Source organism: Schistocerca nitens, chromosome 1 (genome assembly GCF_023898315.1).
Source record: "Schistocerca nitens isolate TAMUIC-IGC-003100 chromosome 1, iqSchNite1.1, whole genome shotgun sequence".
NCBI classification, from domain to species: Eukaryota; Metazoa; Arthropoda; class Insecta; order Orthoptera; family Acrididae; genus Schistocerca; species Schistocerca nitens.
In genome coordinates, this window is record NC_064614.1 from 158,672,064 (window position 1) to 158,687,370 (window position 15,307).

The window sequence follows — 15,307 nt, forward strand, 5'->3', positions numbered from 1 at the left end:
TTCAATCGTTTTCATGCGAATTTTACAACCACCTTTCGCATGGTGCGTGTCCGTCAGTACACGTGGTCTGCTTGATCGTGATTTAGCTGTGGTTGATCCTTCTTGTTTTCATGTTACAATAACACCCCTAACAGACGGCTTGTACAGCTTCAGAAGGGCTGAAATGTCGCTGACTGATTTGTTACTGACGTCCAATGACTTGCTCACATTCGAAGTCACTGAGCTCTCCAGACGGACGCTTTCTGCGGTTATTGCTTCTCTACTGCCAACAAAATAGTCCTCCACCTCCTTTTTGTTATGTCTTCCTTTGCACGCTGTGTGCTTATTTAGTGTGTGCGTCTGTGTGAATTCCTAAGGGACACAACTGCTGAGGTCATCGGTTCCTAGGCTTACACACTACTGTAACTAATGTTAAGAAAACACACACACACACACACACACACACACACACACACACACACACACACACACACACACACACACACAAGCGCGCGCGCCCGAGCGACGACTCTAACCTCCGGCGGGAGTAGCCGCGCATTTAGTGGATACAGCAGCGAGGAACAGATGCCGTTCGCGAACAGAGAATTCAGACAATTTAATATTTTTTTTTATGATGTGGGGCTACAGTCATATTTCTTTAAAGTCACTACCGCCATTATACTGTTTTTTTTTATTTGCAGTGTTACATTTACACGATCATGATTTCGGCTTCCAAGTGCCATTATCAATGTGCCAATGGCATTTTGAAGCCGAAATCATGATCGCGCAAATGTAACACTGCAAATAAAAAACTGCGCAAAGCTCGCGAATACTAGTAATGCCATCCGCTTAGCCATTATTATGCAACCTTATCCAGCATCCTGATTTAGATTTTCCGTGATTTTCCTAAATCGCTTAATGCAAATTCCGGGATGGTTCATTTGCAAGGAAACGGCCGATTTCCTCCCCATCCTTCCCTATTCCCATGGGACCGATGACCTCTCTGTTTGGTCCTCTCCCCCAAATCAACCAACCAAACATTATCAGAAACCCTACGATTACACTCCCCTAGGGCGCACGTATGTTACTTCAGCATTTGTATGTGACTCTCCACTAGGATATTGTTTTCTTATTCAGCCCAATTCTTATAAAGAAGAAAGAAAAACATTTCCTTCGCCTATCTTTCTCAGGTTCCGATGACTAATTGCCCATTGCATACGCAATTTAGTTTCGTAACAGCCACTAAGATATTCAGACTTTTCTCTTTTTTTGGTTAACTTAGCGTCTAGAGGTAATTTAGATAAGATGGAAACCGCCTTTGGCGACTAGTCGAACAAAAGTGATGCCCTCTTGAATACGCAAAACATTTTTGGTTCCAAAAAAAAATCCAGTTACAAGAGAAAGATTTGTTATTGCCGCATGATGAAGTAGCAACCTTGGAAGAATGGCTAAAGATATTAACAAAATTAAGGATACATAGTTTGTGCAATAAAATTCTTGCCTTATTGTCGCACGTTACGAGGTTAGAATTACCAGTACTCCCGAATTGAAGATTTCTGTTTTAAAGCAGAAATTAATTATTTTGAAACAGGAAGGAAGGAAGATTAGGGTTTAACCTCTCGTCGACAACGAGTTCATTAGAGACGGAGCACAAACGCTGTCAGGAATGGGGAAGGAAATAGACTGCGCCCTTTCAACGAAACCATCCTGACATTTGCGCGGAGCAATGTACGGGAATCACAGAAAACCTAAATGTTGATGGTCGGACGCGGATTTGAACCGTCGTCCTCCCAAATGCGGATCCAGTGTGCTAACCATCGCGCTACCTCGTTCGATTTGAATTCTGCCAACATATTCGACCTATTATCAAAAAAAAAAAAATGGTTCAAATGGCTCTGAGCACTATGGGACTCAACATCTTAGGTCATAAGTCCCCTAGAACTTAGAACTACTTAAACCTAACTAACCTAAGGACATCACACACACCCATGCCCGAGGCAGGATTCGAACCTGCGACCGTAGCAGTCCGCGACCTATTATCGGACTAACGTTAGTTTCATTCAGTATTCTGCAGTACATTTTCTTCAGGATGTCGTATAACGACATATTTAATCTTCAATATCTCCTATTAAGAGTATTTTATTTTACCTAATTTCGAACATACTTTTATAACTGTACTGTTGCATTCATTCCACCTTTTTTGAAAAGTTTTTACAGTCAAAGCAAAGTAAAATGTATCATACTCTGAGATGACGAACAGTCATCGGACAGTGATATGCACACATACAGATGGCAGTAATATCGCCTACACAAGGCATAGAAGGGCAGTTTGCACAGGCGTAGCTCTCATTTGTACTCAGGTGATCCCTGTGAAAAGGTCTCCGACATGATTATGGCCGCACGACGGACATTAACAGACTTTGAACGCGGAATGTTAATCGGAGCGAGACGCATGGGACATTCCATTTCGGAAATCGTTAGGGACTTTAACATTCCGAGATTCACAGTGTCAAGAAGGTGCAGAGACCACCACATTACAGGAATTACCTCTCACCACGGACAACGCAGTTGCCGACGGCCTTCACTTAACGACCGAGAGCAGCGGCGTTTGCCCAGAGTTGTCAGTGCTAACAGACAAGCAAACTGCATGAAATAATAACAGATCAGTCTGGAACCGCACGACCACTACGGTCGCAGGTTCGAATCCTGCCTCGGGCATGGCTGTGTGTGATGTCCTTAGGTTAGTTAGGTTTAAGTAGTTCTAAGTCTAGGGGACTGATGACCTCACATGTTAAGTCCCATAGTGCTTAGAGCCATTTGAACCATTTTTTTCAGTTGGTTCAGAGCTGATGGTAGGGTTCGAGTGTGGCGCAGAACCCACGAAGCTATGGATCCAAGTTGTCAACAAGGCACTGTGGAAGCTGGTGATGGCTCCGTAATGGTGTGGGCTGTGTTTCCATGGAATGGAGTGAGTCCTCTGGTCCAACTGAACCGACCATTGACTAAATGGTTATGTTCGGTTACATGGAGACCATTTACAGCCATTCATGGACTTCATGTTCCCAAACAACGGTGGAATTTTTATGTACGACAGTGCGCCGTGTCACCCGATCATAATTTTTCGTGATTGGTTTGAAGAACATTCTGGACAATTCTAGCGAATGATTTGACCACCCAGATTGCCTGACATTAATCCCATCTAACATTCATGGAAAATAATCGAGAGTTCAGTTCGTGCACGAAGTCCTGCACAGGCAACACCTCCACAATTATGGACGGCTATAGATGTAGTATGCCTCAATATTTCTGCTGGGGAGTTCCAACGATTTGTTGAATCCATGCCTCGTCGAGATGTTCCATACACTGGGCAAAAGGAGGTCCGGCACGATATTAGTAATTACGAGGTGCATTCAAGTTCTAAGGCCTCTGATTTTTTTCTCCGTACTGGAAAGAGATAGAAACATGCGCATTGTTTTAAAATTAGGCCGCGTTCATAGTCAATATGTCCCAGAGATGGCAGCACCGTATGGCAGATGGAATTTTACCACCAGCGGCGAGAATGAGAACTGTTTTAAATACTTAAAATGGCGACGTTTTCCTTAATTGAACAGCGTGCAATCATTCGTTTTCTGAATTTGCGTGGTGTGAAACCAATTTAAATTCATCGACAGTTGAAGGAGACATGTGGTGATGGAGTTATGGATGTGTCGAAAGTGCGTTCGTGGGTGCGACAGTTTAATGAAGGCAGAACATCGTGTGACAGCAAACCTAAACAACCTCGGGCTCGCACAAGCCGGTCTGACGACATGATCGAGAAAGTGGAGAGAATTGTTTTGGGGGATCGCCGAATGACTGTTGAACAGTTCGCCTCCAGAGTTGGCATTTCTGTGGGTTCTGTGCACACAATCCTGCATGACGACCTGAAAATGCGAAAAGTGTCATCCAGGTAGGTGCCACGAATGCTGACGGACGACCACAAGGCTGCCAGTGTGGCATGTTGCCAAGCAATGTTGACGCGCAACGACAGCATGAATGGGACTTTCTTTTCGTCGGTTGTGACAATGGATGAGACGTGGATGCCATTTTTCAATCCAGAAACAAAGCGCCAGTCAGCTCAATGGAAGCACACACATTCACCGCCACCAAAAAAATTTCGGGTAACCGCCAGTGCTGAAAAAATGATGGTGTCCATGTTCTGGTACAGCGAGGGCGTAATCCTTACCCATTGCGTTCCAAAGGGCACTACGGTAACAGGTACATCCTACGAAAATGTTTTGAACAACAAATTCCTTCCTGCACTGCAACAAAAACGTCCGGGAATGGCTGCGCGTGTGCTGTTTCACCAAGACAACGCACCCGCACATCGAGCTAACGGTACGCAACAGTTTCTTCGTGATAACTTTGAAGTGATTCCTCATGCTCCCTACTCACCTGACCTGGCTCCTAGCGACTTTTGGTTTTTTCCAACAATGAAAGACACTCTCCTTCGCCGCACATTCACCAGCCGTGCTTCTATTGTCTCAGCGATTTTCCAATGGTCAAAACAGACTCCTAAAGAAGCCTTCGCCGCTGCCATGGAATCATGGCGTCAGCGTTGTGAAAAATGTGTACGGCTGCAGGGCGATTACGTCGAGAAGTAACGCCAGTTTCATCGATTTCTGGTGAGTAGTTAATTAGAAAAAAAATCGGAGGCCTTAGAACTTGAATGCACCTCGTATCTCATGACTTGTCAACTCTGAGTAAACAATCAGACTGCAGTTCAAATGATATCCGTTGACGCATATTCATTCTTTCTGGTTCAGCGATTTTAAATCATCTTCACAGACTGTAAATAATGGTTCTATAACAGTCAGCTGGCCTAATTCCTTCACGTAAATGTATAAACACCAATACTATTATAAAAGATTACAAGAAAGATTTGCATCACTCCCATTGCAAAATATGATGAGAATGTGTGACACCAACAGGTACTAGAAATGTAGACAAAAACAAAAACCAGGTGCAAAATATGGTTAATAACCAATACTCCTAGACAGTTGAACGCAATTGTTACTTGTACCTAAAATCGTGCTGCAGAGGAGGATTAGGACGGTTTCACGAGGATAACACGGTCTGCTTACGGGAGAGATACTTTTATCATAACTAACATGAATTCGAATTGAATAGCCTGAGTTCTGAATCCATCAAGCGTCACCATGCACAACCGTCTGAACCCACACTCCATACAATTCCTAGTCTTATAGCATTTAATTTAGCCTACGTAGACGCGTAATACTGGCTCATGTGTCACTGGTCTATGACAGTATCAGGAGAGAATGTATCAGTATTCTGAGGCGACACCTCAGAGAGCGGCGTTAAAATTTTTCTTTTAACTGCTACCTTACGTCGCTCTTCTGTTTATTCTCATTTAATTGCTACTTGTGAATTGTATTTTAGTACTATAATGGGGCTTTGTCATCTCTTCGTGTTTGCAAGAACAAGCGTCCACGTTTGGAATTTAATTGTACGTAGTTTCGTCCCACTTACGGTGCCTAATTTGGCCCTCTGGACGAGATTACGTTTAGGGACACAAAGGGGCATTCGAGTCATTACCGTAGCCAACTGCGTGCACAAAACGTGGTAAGTGTAAATAGCTGACTTAACCAGAACAAGATTTTAGGGGAAAAGACTGTAAAATTAGCAGCGCTGAAATGACGAGGCGGGGAAAAAAAAAAACACCCTCATACAGGTGGCATAGGTGACAATGTTCCACAGCCAAACAATTACAGATATTCCATAAGGATATATCTAAAAATAACAACATTGACACAATAATTGTTTGAGTCGGATGACATACTATGACATTCGATGAAGAAGACGTTGCGGATGTTGGCGGACACCAATGAGCTAAGCGGTTCTACACTGATACCGACGGAGAAATGGGTCAAACGGTCCGACTTTTTTGGGTGTCATAGGATGTGTACATCCACACATAAGACAAGGCAGTTCCCCTCTGACTTTTGTATCAAGCAGTGACTAGGTGCAATTGTATTTTTTTCTTCGGTGATAAATCAGTGTTGAGTAACTGAAAAGAAAACTTTCTAAAAACAGAAGTAAAACTATCACTACAGTTTACACTTTTCTACCAAAGGACTATTGTTGCCATCATCATTCTTCTAAGACTGGTTTGACGCGTCTCTCCACGCTATCTTCAGCATGTCTTCATAACTATTCATTTGAATGCTCATGCTGTTTTCAAGGCTTAGTCTCCCTCTACATATCTCTCTCTCTCTCTCTCTCTCTCTCTCTCTCTCTCTCTTTCCCCCTCCCCCTCTCCCCCCCCCCCTTTTCCGAGTTCTCAGCATTACTATGTTGACAATTCCGCGATTCCTCAAAATATTTTTTATCAGTCCATTTCTTCTTGTAGCCAAGTTGTATAAGTTGTACCATAAAACACCTTTCTCCCCGATGGAATATTTCTTTACCGAGTACCTGATCTAACCCTCTAATCTTCAATATATTCAAATTTTGTAGGACGCTCCATTTACGAGTAAATGAGTCTGTCAACTGCAAGTAAGCAGCGCTCGACGGAATCATTGTGTGGCGTGTTGAATCTCTTATGTATTTGCTTTATCTTCAGTTTATACTCCTTGTATTTATAGAGTATAAGCCCTATCTAAATTTCCTGAAACGAGGCTGCAGACATTAAGAAATCTACATCTATGCTCTGTAAGTATTTCTGAAACCATTATATTTTCCCCTCTTTCCTGTTTGATTAGTAAATGCGAGAGGCAAGGATCCGCTTCGGTAAGCCTATGCACCAATTTCTCTTTTTTTTCCTTTCCTGGTTATTTCGTGAGATTTCTGGGGAGAAGTATGTTGGTGGCTCTTCTTGAACTTTCGTAATTTTAGTAGTACACCTCCCGCATTCACAACCTTTCCTGAAGTCTAGAAGTGGAGTTGGATTATGTCTCCCAGACACACTCGAGCTAACTAAACCAATCCATGTAGAAATAAGGGGTTCTTCTTCGGAGCTTCTCTATCTTTTCTAGTAACTGTACCTGCTACAGGTAGTAAAAGCCAAGAATCTGACAAATCAAGGCTTTGTTAAACACTGCTCGCACTGTCTTAATATTCTTTCCATGACCATCAGCTTGACATACACTGAGGTGACGAAAGTCGTGGGATAGCGATAAGCACTTATACAGACGTTGGTGGTATCGCATACAGAACGTATAAAACTGCAGTGTATCGGCGGGGCAGTCATTAGTACTCCACTGATTCATGTGAAAAAATTTCCGCTTAATTATGGCCGCACGACGGGAATTAACAGACTTTGAACGCGGAATGGCAGTTGGAGCTAGACATTTCGGACATTTCATTTCGGAAATTTTAGAGAATTTAGTATTCCGCGATCCACAATGTCAATAGTACGCCGAGAATACCACATTCTGGCATCACCTCTCATTACGGACACTTAACGACCGAGAGCAGCGGCATTTGCGTAGAGTTGTCAGTGCTAATAGACAAGCAAAACTGCGTGAAAGAGAGATCAATGTGGGCTGTACGACGAACATATCCGTCAAGACAGTGCGGTGTAATTTGCTGTTAATGCGTTATGGCGACGCGAGTGCCTCTGCTAACAGCAGAACATCGCCTGTCCTGCGCTCCTGACCGTATCAATTGGACCACAGACGATTGGAAAACCGAGGTCTGGTCATATATGAGTTCCGATTTCAGTTGATAAGAGCTGATGGTAGGGTTCGAGTGTGGCGCAGACACCACGAAGTCATGGACTCAAGTTGTCAACAAGGCACTGAGCAAGCTGTTGGTGCCCGCATCTCGTGGTCGTGCGGTAGCGTTCTCGCTTCCCACGCCCGGGTTCCCGGGTTCGATTCCCGGCGGGGTCAGGGATTTTCTCTGCCTCGTGATGGCTGGGTGTTGTCCTTAGGTTAGTTAGGTTTAAGTAGTTCTAAGTTCTAGGGGACTGATGACCATAGATGTTAAGTCCCATAGTACTCAGAGCCATTTGAACCCAAGCTGTTGGTGGCTCCATAATTCTTGAGCTATGTGTACATGGAATGGACTGGGTCCTCTGGTTGTTCGGCTATTCTGAAATCATTTGCAGCCAGTCATGCACGTAATGTTTCGAAAAAACGCTAGAATTTTTATGGATGACAATGCGCCATGTCACTGGGAACAATTGTTCGGTATTCGTTTCAGGACTATTCTGGACAATTCGAGCTAATGGTTTGGCCACCAGGACCACCCGACATGAGTCCCATCGAACATTTATGGGACATAATCGAGAGGTCAGTTCGCGGACAAAATCCTGTACCGGCAACAATTACGACGTGTATAAAGGCAATATAACTCAATATTTCTGCAGGGGACTCCAACTGACTTGAATCCATGCTACATCGAGTTGCTGCAGTACGTCTGGCAAGAGGAAGCCCGACACGTCATTAAGAGAGATCCCACGACTTGTCACCTCAGTGTATGCTTTCCCTACAGTCAGTTTTATGTAGTCGTTCCACTTGACGCCGTTCCGGACGTTTAGGCTATGATATTTATAGTTTAATCAGCTGTAATTGAACTTTCTGCCTAATTGCAAGCAATGTGATTACGATGACGGTCAACTGCAAGTTGCCGTACGAATTGTTGATCCTCCGCAGGTTTTCCTGCGTTACGTAACAATTCTCTGGCACTGCAACTTTCGTATATGCAACAGCATCGTCTGCTATTAGTGTGACGGGGCTTCTGGCGTTATGAACTTAGAGATGTAGCACGATAAACTCTTGCATTAACAAATAGAAGAAGCCACTTTCCTCTTTTTTCAGGTTTCCGAAAGACCCTAATGGGTTTGAAACATTGCATACCACGACAGTTACGATTCTCTTTCAGCCTGCAGACTACTGTGATGAATGTTTCTATTTAGGAACAAGAAGTGGTTAGTAAATAGCAGAGATCTGACCTTCTGCAGTGGACGCCGTGCATCTACACAATAAAGTGCTGGTTTGTTCGCTTCTCTTCGACCCAAACCAGTTAACTGGAAGCACCGTTATTTAACGTAAGAAATAAGCCACCACAACTGACCTGGATAAGCGTGGTGGTAGAACATCAAAAGGAATTAAACCATTTCTCGACACAAGAGAGACCAATGGCGCAGTTGTTGCTAAGTCCGAACCAGTAACGTCAGGGTCCAAACCGCACGTCAGAATCATCAACGCAGTCGTATTTTGTAATTATATTAGATTAAATCGTTTCTGTATTGGAAAGTCGAAAGGGCGTTCCCGAAGTTACTTTTTCATCCGACGATTACTTCCTGTTAAGAAGGACGTGTTTAATTTTATCTACGCGAAAGTGATGAATTCAGTCACAAATCTCGTCTCATCTTGTGTAAGCTTGTATTTCCGTCACTAAACGACATTGCACAAGTAAAGGAACACATCATCCTGAGCGCCTTTATCTACGGCGCTCTACATTTCATGGACGAACGGAGCAAGCTGGGTTTCGCAAGACATTTGCTTACAGAATGTATGTTGATCTTTACAGATTCTCCAGAAACGTCCTGATGCGTAAGTATAAAATATGTCGCCCAATTCTGCTACAGATTGAAGTCAACGATATACACCTATAATTGGATGTATCTGTCGGACGATCCTTCCTGAAATTGTCCAACCCTTTTTTCCGCCATTTTTTCGAACCCTTCGTTGATCAAACGGCCTACGATAACTTTCTCATAAGAGGGTGTGCTGAAAAGCAATGCCTCATAGTTTTTATGTGAAACACTTAAAGCTTTTTACGAGTGTAAGTCAATTATTATCTTCAATTTAGTTATATTTTTGTTTATTTTGGTAGTACTGTCGTTTTACGTTGATGACGCATGCTTTGTTTATTTGTTGTCATATCTTTGCAATTTTGAAGCTGCTAGGTTAGTTTCGTTATCGCTGCCGTGTTGTTAATCATAACTGCTCCGTTGTCTACTTGCACCAAAGAAGAGCAACGTTCAGTGATTCGTTTCTTGTGGTCGAAGGCGTATCAGGGTCTGAAATTCATCGAAGACTTTCGGCAGAGTACGGGAACAATGTTTTGTCACAACGTAGTGTCGACGAATGGATTGAAAAATTTCGAAATGGTCGCACAAGTGTTACGCCCGATGAAGGAGCCGAACGACCGTTTACCGCTACAAATGAAGAAACCATTGAGCCTTCACATGAAATGATTCTCTTAGACGATTAACTACTGACGAATTGACACATCGTCTGCAAATTAGCCACGGTTCTGCCTACGAAATCATCCACTTCATTCAAATGCGTAAAATTCGATCAGATAACTAACGTACTTATGAACTACTATTATTCAAACATTTCTGACAAAGCACTCATCTTTTAAGTGATTATCTCTCAACATATAGAATACAACGTACAATAATAATAATAATAATAATAATAATAATAATAATAATAATAAACAACGAGGCTATATTGGAACCAGGGTCCAAAATTTCATGATCAGAGATTAAGTGTAAGGAACGTCATCGTATATATGAGTAATTATTTGCCTACTTTTATTGTTTAGGGAGCCCTGTTCAGGAAACTTCTCTCGGCTGGGGAACTGTCTTGATGGGGCAGTGGTATGAGAAGTAACTCACGCAGCATTCATCTCGTGTTATGCGTAAGCTCAGACAGAATTTTTGTTTCTTTTTTTTTAATCTTTCGATTCACTGTATCCTTACAATCGTCTGGTACATATAGTCGCAACATTCACTGCTGTGGTACAATTTACATTCAGACAGCTGAGCGAAACAAGCGCCCCATGGGCTAAGCGGCTAGAAAGCTAGCCTTGTGCGTTGTAGGATGTTTGATGTTATTTCTTTTCTACTTAATTTACGAAATAGATCTATTTTTGGGCCCCAGAAATTAGTAACATATCAAGAAAATAATAGGAACCCAATCTAAATCTTTCGACTGAAATGACTTAAGCTGCAACATATTCACGAAGAAATACTTGCGAGATTACATATTTTAAATGCTGCTTACCCCTCTGAAAAAAAGGAATGTAAACAATATTTTTTAAGAGGCCTACATTTTTACACTTCATTCGACTTTCCAATACAGAAACGATTTAATCTAATATACACTCCTGGAAATTGAAATAAGAACACCGTGAATTCATTGTCCCAGGAAGGGGAAACTTTATTGACACATTCCTGGGGTCAGATACATCACATGATCACACTGACAGAACCACAGGCACATAGACACAGGCAACAGAGCATGCACAATGTCGGCACTAGTACAGTGTATATCCACCTTTCGCAGCAATGCAGGCTGCTATTCTCCCATGGAGACGATCGTAGAGATGCTGGATGTAGTCCTGTGGAACGGCTTGCCATGCCATTTCCACCTGGCGCCTCAGTTGGACCAGCGTTCGTGCTGGACGTGCAGACCGCGTGAGACGACGCTTCATCCAGTCCCAAACATGCTCAATGGGGGACAGATCCGGAGATCTTGCTGGCCAGGGTAGTTGACTTACACCTTCTAGAGCACGTTGGGTGGCACGGGATACATGCGGACGTGCATTGTCCTGTTGGAACAGCAAGTTCCCTTGCCGGTCTAGGAATGGTACAACGATGGGTTCGATGACGGTTTGGATGTACCGTGCACTATTCAGTGTCCCCTCGACGATCACCAATGGTGTACGGCCAGTGTAAGAGATCGCTCCCCACACCATGATGCCGGATGTTGGCCCTGTGTGCCTCGGTCGTATTCAGTCCTGATTGTGGCGCTCACCTGCACGGCGCCAAACACGCATACGACCATCATTGGCACCAAGACAGAAGCGACTCTCATCGCTGAAGACGACACGTCTCCATTCGTCCCTCCATTCACGCCTGTCGCGACACCACTGGAGGCGGGCTGCACGATGTTGGGGCGTGAGCGGAAGACGGCCTAACGGTGTGCGGGACCGTAGCCCAGCTTCATGGAGACGGTTGCGAATGGTCCTCGCCGATTCCCCAGGAGCAACAGTGTCCCTAATTTGCTGGGAAGTGGCGGTGCGGTCCCCTACGGCACTGCGTAGGATCCTACGGTCTTGGCGTGCATCCGTGCGTCGCTGCGGTCCAGTCCCAGGTCGACGGGCACGTGCACCTTCCGCCGACCACTGGCGACAACATCGATGTACTGTGGAGACCTCACGCCCCACGTGTTGAGCAATTCGGCGGTACGTCCACCCGGCCTCCCGCAAGCCCACTATACGCCCTCGCTCAAAGTCCGTCAACTGCACATACGGTTCACGTCCACGCTGTCGCGGCATGCTACCAGTGTTAAAGACTGCGATGGAGCTCCGTATGCCACGGCAAACTGGCTGACACTGACGGCGGCGGTGCACAAATGCTGCGCAGCTAGCGCCATTCGACGGCCAACACCGCGGTTCCTGGTGTGTCCGCTGTGCCGTGCGTGTGATCATTGCTTGTACAGCCCTCTCGCAGTGTCCGGAGCAAGTATGGTGGGTCTGACACACCGGTGTCAATGTGTTCTTTTTTCCATTTCCAGGAGTGTAATTACAAAATACAACTGGGTTGATGATTCTGACGTCAGGTTTGGACCCTGATGTTACGGGTTCTGACTTAGCAGCAACTGCGCCATTTGTCTCTTCTGTGTCGAGAAATGGTTTAATTCCTTTTGATGTTCTACCACCACGCTTATCCACGTCAGTTGTGGTGCCTTATTCCTTACGTTAAATGACTGTGTTTCCAGTTTCCCGCATACATTAACTGGTTTGTGTCGAAGAGTAGCGAACAAACCAGCACGTTGTTGTGCAGATGCACGGCGTCCACTGCAAAAGATCAGATCTCTGCTGTTTACTAACCACTTCTTGTTCCTAAATAGAAACATTCTTCAAAATTATTCAAATGGCTCTGAGCACTAGGGAACTTAACATCTGAGGTCATCAGTTCCCTAGAACTTAGAACTACTTAAACCTAACTAACCTAAGGACATCACACACATTCATGCCTGAGGCAGGATTCGAACCTGCGACCGTAGCCGTCGCACGGTTCTAGACTGAAGCGCCTAGAACCGCTCAGCCACAGCAGCCGGCAAACATTTTTCACAGTAGGCTGTAGGCTAAAAGAGAATAGCAACCTTCGTGGTATGCAATGTTTAAAAAAAAAAAACACGAAAGTGGCGTCTTCTATTTGTTAATGCTTGAGTTTATTGTGCTGCATACGCTCCATTTTGCAAATCCTGTGTTGCAAATGAATATCAGCGATACTATTTGCATTTACTGGATACCGTACTCAAAATTTCTACCCAGCCGGCCGTTCGGATCGATGCTGTCGCAATGTTAAACAAAAGCCAGCAATTGTATCGTGACTGCCCGCATCTCGTGGTCGTGCGGTAGCGTTCTCGCTTCCCACGCCCGGGTTCCCGGGTTCGATTCCCGGCGGGGTCAGGGATTTTCTCTGCCTCGTGATGGCTGGGTGTTGTCCTTAGGTTAGTTAGGTTTAAGTAGTTCTAAGTTCTAGGGGACTTATAACCACTGCAGTTGAGTCCCATAGTGCTCAGAGCCATTTGAACCATTTTTTTGTATCGTGACTCTGTGTGGGAATATGTCCGTATCTTTATGGTAGATCAGAAATTTGTTTCGATAAACCACGAACAAACCATCACGTGCTATTAACTGTACGTAATGGAACTAAATCGATCTCATAACATGAATAATTCTCGCCACATTCAGTGCTTACATGTTTCGTATACACGTTTTGCCACAGCTACACAAACCTCACAATGCTGCAAACATGTAATAAATATGTACCTTCTCATGATGTATCACTAGGCGTTTAGAAACCGGTAATGGAAAATAAAGATTGAAGTATAAAACAAAAGGCGACTGGTAGCTGTAATTTGTGGAAACCTTTGTTGAATAACTGTTGAGAAAAGTTTCTGAACAATTTCACAATTTTCCTTATAGTAAATCCGCGTAATCTTAGGTAACTCAAATATTGATGGAGCTGTGAAACAACAAGTGGTAAGAAATGAGTAGCTATTTTTGCGCAGTTGCAGCATATCTTATTTCGGCCGCATAGCGTGCCACAATTCAGGAGGCCTCAGTTGAGGCGCTGTTGGGCCTGAAACGCGGTACCGATCCCAAACCACGTCACGCGCCATGTCCGTGCTCTGAAGGAACAAGGAGACGATTTGCCGCCCGGCTTTGTGAAGGCCGATGCAACTTGGATAGAGCGCAAACACATCTGAGGAGAAGACAGCACTCACTGGAATGGCGCCGCACACAGCCACAATCAAGCAAAAGAAACTTCAACATGGAAACCATTTTGGGGAAATGGCTAGGGAAGGGTGGAAGATGGAACAAAAGGACTACTTCCCACCGAATGTTTGCCTCCAGGACACATCACCAATACGGATATCGACTGTAGGATGCTACTACAAATGACTAGGGCTGTTAAGCGTATATCACATAATCTGATCTGACGCAAGGCAACCATGGCAGCATTGATCAATGAAATGCTTTCACCAACAAACTTTGCAGTGTTTAGGTTACCAGAGTTGAAATTATTTGTTTGTGCGTGAGTGTGTGTGTGTGTGTGTGTGTGTGTGTGTGTGTGTGTGTGTGTGTGTGTGTGTGTGTGTGTGATAAACCAAGATTTACGACACGGCGACGTCCTGCGTTAAACGAAGTTTGCGATACGATCTTCTTTTCACCAATGTTTATTCCGATTTTCAGCTACAAAATATGAGATTCATCTTTCTCACACAACCTGATGTGCTACCAAAAATTAACGGAAATTTCTTAATTTTGCGGGCTTTATACATCCGATCTCCATTTTTTTTAAATCTGATTAGTACACATGTTACTAAAGTATGTTTGCATTTTCAGCTGTAGTGAATATTTAATTTATTGTTGACAGTCGAAAAGGTTGTTTTCGAGTGCTCGGCGAATTTTTACTTTCGATAAAGATGGATCAAAGAATCAGCATTAAATCTAGCTTAAAAAAGGGAATAAAGCGCAGCGGCGCATTTGAAATATGAACTGTGGCTTTTGTCGAATCTACTATGTGTAGGACAAGAATTTACGAGTGGTATACACGTCTCAAAGAGTATCGAGAAGACGCTGAAGTCTAAGACTGCCTTGGACGCTCTAGCATATGAGTAAACTGACAATGTGGAAGAAGTACAGAAAATGGTTTTGGAAAATCGCCAGATCACCATCAGACAGGTTGCTAATGATGTCTGCATATCATTTCGGTCACGCCAAGCAAGTTTTCGGAAGTTTCGGGCATGAAACGTGTGGTAGCGAAGTTTGTTCAGATACTGTTGTTTTTCGA

General features: G+C 44.0%; 1 protein-coding gene across 1 annotated transcript in view; it reads right to left on the reverse strand.

The window, feature by feature from the left end:
* Positions 1–15,307, reverse strand: part of LOC126244013 (protein kinase C alpha type-like) — a 310,150-nt gene that overhangs the window by 257,385 nt on the left and 37,458 nt on the right. The window lies entirely within an intron of this gene.